Raw genomic sequence first — 10,683 nt, 5'->3', positions numbered from 1 at the left:
AACTTTCTCCTTTAAAATATCAAATCGATTGAAGGTCGTGAATTCCAACATTTTTCTTGGCGTATAAGGCCTGGCTTCATTCCTTACAGGAATGAAACCGTCATCAGGTGCTTCGGTACTCGGATTTCTCGTGACTTGGGCATAAGTCGGTACGGTCGGGTTTGGCAAAGAAGGGGCATTGTCGCTAGTCTGTGGCACAACTATGTTGGCCGCAACAAACTCCTTCAGGGATTCGTGTTTTTTTTTCTAAAATGTCATATTTCATTTTCAAATCGTTGTACTTACGGTCGCTAACATAAAAGCGGCAAGCAGCGGAGTTTCTAAAATAATTAGGAGCGAGCTTCTCGCAGGAGTAGGTAGGAAGACACTACCGAACGGGCGTGAGCTACTCCCGGTGGGGATATATGGGAAGCGAGGAGGGTGCTGAAGTCCTTCAAAGACCCTTCCCATGTCCTCACTAACCGTTTCCCTTATGTCTCATCAACACCAGAGAGCAGTTCAGCATGCTCTCAAAAGACAGTTCCTCTCTCTTTCTACACCACACTACACTCACACATCACACACACCTTTTCCCAAAATTCTTAATTCAAAATGGCTAACGAAAACACCGCCTCGGAGTCCCCTCCTGGGGTGAGGACCATAAATTCCCCCAGGGAGGACTCCCCTTCTGGTTGCCGACTTGAGAGGTGTCTTGATAACTCCTCGAACCTCCTCCTTATCAATTTCTGCAACATTCGCGGTCTTCGCTCTAATTTTCATTCTGTGGAACACCATCTCTCCTCCTCTAAACCTCACCTTCTCTTCCTCACCGAAACACAGGTTTCTGAGGGGTTGCCGGTCAACTGAACCAGTGCCACTTGCACCAGTACCACATGCACCAGTGCCAACTGAACCAGTGGTCAACTGAACCAGTGGTCAACTGAACCAGTGGTCAACTGAACCAGTTGTCAAGTGAACCAGTGGTCATTTGAACCAGTGGTCATTTGAACCAGTAACCATCTGAACCAGTGTAAACTGAACCAGTACTACTTGAACCAGTACTATTTCAACCAGTGACCATCTGAACCAGTGGTCATCTGAACCAGTGCTACTTGAACCAGTGCAAACTGAACCAGTACTACTACTTGAACCAGTACTAATTCAACCAGTGACCATCTGAACCAGTGGTCATCTGAACCAGTGCTACTTGAACCAGTGCAAACTGAACCAGTACTACTACTTGAACCAGTACTAATTCAACCAGTGACCATCTGAACCAGTGGTCATCTGAACCAGTGCAACTTGAACCAGTGCAAACTGAACCAGTAGTACTTGAACCAGTACTATTTCAGCCAGTGACCGTGTAATACAATTTAACCCTTTTTCGAAGGCCGATGGTACTGTACTCCGTTGTGTAACCCTTTCATTACAGGTGTAACTCGTTTATGTTAGCATCCTCCTGCACCAGCTTAAACCACGCATACTGAATTAAAACAACAAATTATCCTAGGCTTTGCATTGAATTAAAACAAGAAATAACCCTAGGCTTTGTACTGAATTAAAGCAAAAAATAACCCTAGGCTTTGTACTGAATTAAAGCAAAAAATAATCCTAGGCTTTGTATTGAATTAAAACAAGAAATAAGCCTAGGCTTTGTACTGAATTAAAACAAGAAATAACCCTAGGTTTGTACTTAATTAAAGCAGGAAATAATCCTAGGATTTGTACTGAATTTGTACTATTTCAGCCAGTGACCGTGTAATACAATTTAACCCTTTTTCGAAGGCCGATGGTACTGTGCTCCGTTGTGTAACCCTTTCATTACAGGTGTAACTCGTTTATGTTAGCATCCTCCCTGCACCAGCTTAAACCACGCGCTTATGCAAAGCCATTTTTATTTTGAGCTGGTCCCAGTCCTGCGACACGTGGAGTCGGGATGCTGTCGCGGACCTTTTTTTTTTTTTAGTTTTATATTATATATATATATATATATATATATATATATATATATATATATATATATATATATATATATATTTTTTTTTTTTACTTTTTTCTTTTAGTTTTTTTTTATTTTCCTAGCTTATAACAGTTTTTATATTTCCTTTTCTTGTTTTATTTATTTTTATTTATTACTTTTTGTGAAATATTTTTCACTTTGTGTTTGTAAATGAAGTGTGACCATTTTAATGTAGGTTTCCGAAGGAAATAAAAATACAGTTGAGTCACAACAAATTCTGCTGAACTCGCACATATTTTATGGAATAAAAAATACTCTGAATTGTAAGTAAACTAATTATATTCAGATCTTGAAGAAAAATAAAGTTGAAGAAATATAAATAAAATGCAGTACCAGCTTAAACCACGCATACTGAATTAAAACAACAAATTATCCTAGGCTTTGCATTGAATTAAAACAAGAAATAACCCTAGGCTTTGTACTGAATTAAAGCAAAAAATAACCCTAGGCTTTGTACTGAATTAAAGCAAAAAATAACCCTAGGCTTTGTATTGAATTAAAGCAAAAAATAACCCTAGGCTTTGTACTGAATTAAAGCAAAAAATAATCCTAGGCTTTGTACTGAATTAAAGCAAAAAATAACCCTAGGCTTTGTACTGAATTAAAGCAAAAAATAACCCTAGGCTTTGTACTGAATTAAAGCAAAAAATAACCCTAGGCTTTGTACTGAATTAAAGCAAGAAATAACCCTAGGCTTTGTATTGAATTAAAACAAAAAATAACCCTAGGCTTTGTACTGAATTAAAGCAAGAAATAACCCTAGGCTTTGTACTGAATTAAAGCAAAAAATAACCCTAGGCTTTGTATTGAATTAAAACAAAAAATAACCCTAGGCTTTGTACTGAATTAAAGCAAGAAATAACCCTAGGCTTTGTACTGAATTAAAGCAAAAAATAATCCTAGGCTTTGTATTGAATTAAAACAAGAAATAAGCCTAGGCTTTGTACTGAATTAAAACAAAAAATAACCCTAGGCTTTGTACTGAATTAAAGCAAGAAATAACCCTAGGCTTTGTACTGAATTAAAGCAAAAAATAATCCTAGGCTTTGTATTGAATTAAAACAAGAAATAAGCCTAGGCTTTGTACTGAATTAAAACAAGAAATAAGCCTAGGCTTTGTACTGAATTAAAACAAGAAATAACCCTAGGTTTGTACTTAATTAAAGTAACTTGTCGGCTTCTTCACCATAAGATCTAACTTTAACTGCTAGTCTGTTTGCTAAAAGTACATATGTATTTCTTGGCCTCTCAAGATTGACAGCTTGGGCATTTTGCATTGTTAGCCTATGAACTGCAATGTCTTTTCTGATACCATTCATGAAAGACCACATTGTTGGATGAGAGCACATAAAAAGTGACTTGAGCGAATTATGAAACCCTTCCGTGCAATCATACATGACAATGTCTGCATAATCATTAGGTATCTCAAAGTTTCGAGACTGAGGAGGTGGTTGGATGTTCTCCTCTTTTTGGCGTGTTCGTCTAATACGTCGTTCAATGGCAGATTTAACTGGCATTCTTGCCAAGACATCATCGTTTAAGGGACCATCTGAACCTTTTTTTCGGGAAGAGTGTGCCAATTTTTTTAACACACGCGTCTGGCAATCCTGCCTGCGGCCCCAGGGCGCCGCCAGTGGCCCGCCGCGGCGCCGCCCACCAGGCCCAGTAGGGGGTTAGACTTCACCAAGGAGACTATAGAACAGGAGAGGGGGCCTCTATGGGAGACCGTGGGCGGGTGTTGGTGTATGTCGGTTGCAACAGATGGAGCAGGAGCAGCTTTGTTTACATTCAGACGCTTCCCCCCCTCCAGACCCACCCCCAACCCCTAGAACCAATCAGCAGTATTGCTACATGGGATCAAGCAGCAAATGTTGCTACTTTTTTTCTTCAGTCTGGTTATTTCCCATTTTAAATAAAAAAATAAAGGTAGATAAATATTAAAATGAACAGTAGGAACTATATATACTGTATATATTTACTAGGTAGATATAGCCTGACTGCATGTCATGAGTAATGCTATTATTGTTATATTATTATACCGCAATTATATTATTTTCTCTGCATGTGTGGTTAGATGTGTTTTGTGTTTAACCTTTCTGTATACATACTGGAATGACCCAAGGAATTGTAGCCCTACTGCCGTACTTTAAAACTATGTGATCATGTTTTTTCTTCCAAACTCATTGTTTTAGCACGCACGCTGACTCCCATCAGTAATGATGATATATATACATTGAGTCATTGGTTTGTAGGGGGAAGTGGGTGAATATAATTATCTCGGTCTAACTTATACTGTTTATTATACCGCTATTCGCATCAATATCTTTCTCTGCTCCGATTGCAACGCTGCCTCGTTCAAAAATCATAACACCGCCGCGGCCGCCACGTTTACCAGCCGGAGCCTCAAATCATGTCCCTTTGTGGTGATAAAGAGGACACAGCCTGGTGTGAAGCTACATTTATTACGGAAGGATGCCAGCCGGGGTAAGTGATATATATATAAATAATGATAATGTGGAAATTCTAATCATTTTCACGCTGACAGTTGTTCTGAACTTGCTAACTGCATGCCGAATGGCCTACACACGGCAGCTCCAGATTCTTCCCCATTACCACCTGTCAGCCTCGTCCATGTAGCTATCCAGTCTACTCTTAAAACAAGCTATCGTCCCTGCACTCACTATATGATTGCTGAATCTATTCCATTCCCCCACCACCCTATTACTAAACCAATGCCTGCCCATTTCCCTCCTAAATCTATACTTTTCTAATTTAAGTCAATAACTGCATGTTCTATCTTGCCAAACATCTTATGCAAAAGTTAACCAGCATCTCCACTCTCATCCCTTACACTGATAAACTCTGGAACAGCCTTCCATTGTCCGCATTTCCTCCTGCCTATAATCTGACCTTCAAGAAGAGTGTATCAAGACTCTACTTTTGTTTGGGAGTGGCGAGTTGTGGGGCTTTTTTTTCTAGTACGCTTTGTTGCTCTTGAGCTGTCTCCTTTGTTTAAAGAAAATAATAGTTAAATGAATGGAAGTTGGCCGCCAATGCTTCCAACACATTTTGGTGCCATATCTACAAGTGGCTGGTGACTGTAAGCATCTCAGCAACCTGCATGCATCTATGCCATTCCTATCATGGTGCATGGAGCAAGCTTCACATAACACTCAGACAGAGACAGTTTAATTATGGTTACATATCAGACTCAGTTTATTGCTCAGTCTATTAGATGCTGTACTGTTAATATTGTTAGTGGTAGTATTAGTACAATTAATGTATTTATTTTAATTAATTTATCAATATTTATTTACTATATTCTTAGTGTTTGAAAATTCCAATACTAGCATTAAGATAAACAAAAATATCAGAAATATATTTATACTCATTAATTATTATTGCTTTTCTTATTATTACTTCCTTCAATGTCCTGGCACTTTGACATCTAGTGTTTTTCTGTCTAGCAGCCAAAATTGTGGTCTTTCTGAATGTGTATGTCCTAAGTCTTCATTGGTGTATCTAGCTATATAACAAAAATCTGCATCTCTCTCCCTTCTCACCCAGTTATCCCCGTACATCCTTTCAGTATCCAAAGAATTTCAATTTACATCTTGTAATCACTCAACTAATGCAGTGCAATCCTCATCTCTGTATTTTATCGTGTGGACATACTCTTTCCTTCCATGTTCCACTGTCGTATGTTATTCCACATCTAACACAACCACATCCCAACAGATCCGAACACATCCGATATCATTCAAGAGAATGTGGCAGCTGAAGGAGGAGAGGCCAAGAAAGAGGCCAAGGGTGAAGACATTTAGCCACCCCCCCTGAAGTACATGGCATCATTCAACCCTCTTGGTGAGCTGCAGGAATGTGCTTCCCATTGCAGTGCACCAGCTCCATGTACTGATTTTGGTATGAATACTTCACCTAGTGTTTGTTGATTGTTGTGTTATTAATCTAATTATGACTTCACAAAATAGACTGTGCAAGTCACTTAACACATGCCCTGCTCAACATCACTTTTAAGTTGTAGAATTCCTTCATATGGATGCTGATTTATGTATCCTGAAATGATTGGATATTGATTGTCTTAACATTTTTTTTTTAACCATGTTACGGTATGTCTTTGGGTGTAGATCCAGGAAATGAGTTTTTGGGAGGACGTCAGACTTTTTGCGGGTGGAAGGAGCATTAGCATTACCGATTAGCCATTCTAGGCAGTCCTGGTCTTGAAAAACTGGTGGAGTGACCTAAATCAATGGGTATAACGGCCTGGACTTTGTGCCAAAGCATTGTTTTAGCCGCAGCGCGCTTTTGAGCTAGTTTTCCTGTATCACTCAGGACCATGGGGGGGCCTGGGCCCCCCTTTGGATCCACCAATGTAGCTATGTCTTATAATATATCTATCCTTTACAGTCTGATGGTGCATCCTTCTAGGTTGTCAAGTTTTAGTAGCTACTCATGAGAAGTATTCCTTATAATGATCATTGATTTCCAGATGGTTTGCACTAAAAAAAGTGTCGTGTAACCTGCCGCAAATAATAATCGGCTGTAGTCAACCCTTGCTTTAAAGAACCAATATGGAGGAAGGGGGTGATGTTATATCCAAAAATCTTTTACATCTGAAGTATCCAACCTTTTTGTGTATAATAAACTTTGTTTGTTACATGAACTTAAAAGTTCACAATTTCCATACATGATTCTTTTTTCCTTGTATTTGATGATTAATCCTGACATGTATTTCCATTATCAGTAGGTAATATTTAGTAACAAGACAATAATACACATTATAACAATGTATATATTATAGCCCAATGAGTGCACGAGATCATTTACCTCATCAGTGACGCCAAGTCCAGGAGTCCTTCCCTAAATTCTTTGCCCAAATTTGTGACACCAAGTATAATAACTAGTTTTAGTGACCATTTGCATCCATTTTTCACTTTGATTAAAAAATTGCCTCTCAACAGGTGTGAACTTGATGGGGTTGGAGGAAACTCGACTCGGCCATCAAGCTCACCACAACATAGTAAGGAACCTCTTGTTCTCAGTGATAATTTATCCTCTTTAGTTACTATTCCGTGTTGCTTTAATCACAACTAATGTGTTGGAAACATTACTGCTTAATAACATACCTCACATCTCTGCATACAAATTGAGTTCAATATTCAACTGTTACACCAGTAGGCTTCATATCTCAAAAAAAAAGTATGCAAAAAGGTTGAAATTTTGAATGATATATTTAAACTCTTTATTATGTTTCTATGGGTGTAGTACCGTTACGATTAGTCGAGTGATCAGCATATGGGTCTTATGTTTTTGATAGCATAGGTTCAAATTTTGCCATAGGCTGCTGGCATTTGATAGTAACAGTAGTGTCCACAGATATCTACCTGTTTCTTGTTTATTCTGTTCCACTTTAAACCATCACTGGCCAATCTTTGAAGAGGTAGCATAACCTTGAAGTGCCACTAACAAACCTTTGTCCATTCTTCTGATGTGATCCTTTTTTTTTTTTTATTATTATTTTTTTATTTATTTATTTATTTTTTTCCACCTGCCTATAGCGCCGGTAGGTTTTCTTCAGGCGCCTGGCGGTCGGCCCAGGCCCGTCATGATGCAGGCTTTTTTTTTTATAGTGGTGCCATTTAGTATTGGCTCATGCTGCCGCCCAGAACTCATTCTTGATTCACTTGGATGGTTTAGCAGGGCTTAGGTATGACTAACATTGCAGAAACAGGGAATTTTTATATTTTTAGTGTGGCAACACATTGACAAATGTTTTAGTATGGACTGAACATCAAAGATATATATGGTAAATGGGTGCTTGTAGATCTTGACATTATATCTGTCAAGAGTCTCCAGTTGTATCCTCTCCCCCATCTCTCCTGAAAATATTACTCTTGTCAGGCAATCTAAGTGAAGCCTTCCATCGATGCTGGCGTGCAGACATAATGTCAATGCTTAGATTCACTGTCCTTATAGCACTGAAAATAATGCAATTACATTTTTTTTTTTTTTTTTTTTTTTTACAGCAAAGGAGACAGCTCAAGGGCACAAAAAAGTAAACATTAATAAAAAAAAAAGCCCGCTACTCGCTGCTCCTAAAAAGAATCCAAAGAGGTGGCCGAAAGATAAGTCAGTTTCGGGAGGAGAGGTGTCCTGATACCCTCCTCTTGAAAGAGTTCAAGTCGTAGGCAGGAGGAAATACAGATGAAGGAAGATTGTTCCAGAGTTTACCAGCGTGAGGGATGAAAGAGTGAAGATGCTGGTTAACTCTTGCATAAGGGGTTTGGACAGTATAGGGATGAGCATGAGTAGAAAGTCGAGTGCAGCGGGGCCGCGGGAGGGGGGGAGGCATGCAGTTAGCAAGTTCAGAAGAGCAGTCAGCGTGGAAATATCGATAGAAGATAGAAAGAGAGGCAACATTGCGGCGGAATTTAAGAGGTAGAAGACTATCAGTATGAGGAGGAGAGCTGATGAGACGAAGAGCCTTTGCCTCCACTCTGTCCAGAAGAGCTGTGTGAGTGGAGCCCCCACACACATGAGATGCATACTCCATACGAGGGCGGACAAGGCCCCTGTATATGGACAGCAACTGTGCAGGGGAGAAGAACTGGCGGAGACGGTACAGAACGCCCAGCCTCGAGGAAGCTGATTTAGTAAGAGATGAGATATGAAGTTTCCAGTTGAGATTTTGAGTTAAGGATAGACCGAGGATGTTTAGTGTTGAGGAAGGTGATAGCTGGGTGTTGTCAAAGAATAGGGGATAGTTGTTTGGAAGATTGTGTCGAGTGGATAGGTGGAGAAACTGTGTTTTTGAGGCGTTGAAGGACACCAGGTTCTTCTTGCCCCAATCGGAAATAATAGTAAGGTCTGAGGCTAAGCGTTCTGCAGCCTCCAGCCTTGAGTCGTTAAGTTCCTGAAGGGTGGGTCTTCTATTAAAAGAAGTTGAATAATGCAGAGTGGAATCATCGGCGTAGGAATGGATAGGACATGCACATATTATATTATTTAGAATTGTGATTAATTGTGATTAAATATTTTTTCATGTATTTTCAGACATGAAAAGTGAAAATTGCTCCACACAACAGTCTGTCGTCTGCACCGGGAGGCAAGGCAGCTCAAAGCCCAGGCTGTTACAAATCCTGGGCAGTTTTTGCCCAGAGCCAGCAATATTTTATATCCAATAGGGATGGATTTTTTCTGAGGTCAGGTTCAACATGCTGCAAGATGCCAAGATCTAAGCCTAGTAGGAGATATGGGTTACAAGAGAGGAGGTTTGCTCTGGCCTTATACTATCAAAGTCCAAATGCTAATAGATTTCTGAGCACAGTATTTCACTTGTCTTCAGTTTCAACACTTCACTCATGACTCAGGGGTATTTCAGTACATGTTGGCTAGAGCAAACAGACTCTGACAGCCCTGCAGCAAAGAGCACAGGCTTTGTCAAAAGAAGAGAAACTTCGTGGGATTTGCCATTATTTAGTATTACTCTTGTTACGCCAAGAATTTTTTTCCATATACTTTGCCAAATATTGCAAGTAATGCACCATTGTTGGGCTTGCTTGTTATAAATCAGATCTTGTTCAATTAACAAGCTTTGGGTGTCTGCCACTTTCCAGTTGTAATGCAAGGAATCATTTATCTTCCCTGCTAGATATCACACGTAATGCACCATTGTTGGTTTTGCCTGTTATAAATCAGATCTTGTTCAGTTAAAAAGCTTTAGGTGTCTGCCACTTTCCAATTGTAATGCAAGGAATCCCCTGCCAGATATCGCATGTAATGCACCATTGTTGGTTTTGCCTATTATAAATCAGATCTTGTTCAGCTCGCAAGCTTTGAATATCTGCCATTGTTTATTTCAGGTGTAATGCTTGGAAGCATTTGTTCTCTTCCCTACCCAACAGTATGCAATACTTTATTGTGGATTTTGCCTGTTATATTTAATCTTGTTCAGGTAGCAAGCTTTTGGTGTCTGCCTTACCTAATATGTCCTGCAGTGACACTTGGCTTGGTTTCATAATGTGAAATACAGCATGTAATTTCATCACACTAAGTGTCTATCATCACGTGTCTGGCATCATTAATGTGGCTTCCAGGAGTAATCTTGTTTGTATTACAGCTTGCAAATTTTTTTCTGCTTTATATGATATACATAATCACATAGGTATGATTTACAAAATGTAATGGCAGTTGATATTCTTGACTAATGCCTCATAAACCTTGTGAAAAATAATGCTTTTTTGAAAGGGGTATTGGCTGTGGACAGAGAGTGGTTTGTTTGGTTGGCCAGTTCAAGGAGTTTCATATCAAATGATTTTATTACATCCAACTTTAATGTGTGCTAAAAACATATTTTATTACATCCAACTTTAATGTGTGCTAAAAACATATATTTTATTACATCCAACTTTAATGTGTGCTTCCTGCAATAAATGCTACATGTTTACTGATGTAGCCTATGAAATACATATCACTCTCTGCCCTGTAATTTGGTGTGTCACATACTGCAGCATAACTTTCCTGCTATTTTCTTACACTATGAGTTGCCTTATTTTGTCTCATTTGCTTTTATCATATGTGCCTCCGCTGTATAGCTGTGCCTGCTGAGCTTAATATCTTCATGACCCTAACACCAAGGTCAGAGCTTGTGAGATCATACCGTGTCC

General features: G+C 39.2%; 1 long non-coding RNA gene across 1 annotated transcript; it reads left to right on the top strand.

The window, feature by feature from the left end:
* Positions 1-3,866: 3,866 nt before the first annotated feature.
* LOC126991784 (uncharacterized) lies at positions 3,867-9,714 on the top strand. The gene is made up of 4 exons (XR_007745843.1): positions 3,867-4,483; positions 5,738-5,920; positions 6,979-7,037; positions 9,071-9,714. It is a non-coding gene; the product is annotated as an uncharacterized LOC126991784 (long non-coding RNA).
* Positions 9,715-10,683: the final 969 nt, after the last annotated feature.

This window comes from Eriocheir sinensis, unplaced genomic scaffold (genome assembly GCF_024679095.1).
Source record: "Eriocheir sinensis breed Jianghai 21 unplaced genomic scaffold, ASM2467909v1 Scaffold34, whole genome shotgun sequence".
Taxonomy (NCBI): Eukaryota; Metazoa; Arthropoda; class Malacostraca; order Decapoda; family Varunidae; genus Eriocheir; species Eriocheir sinensis.
This window is presented reverse-complemented; position numbering and strand designations above follow the sequence as displayed.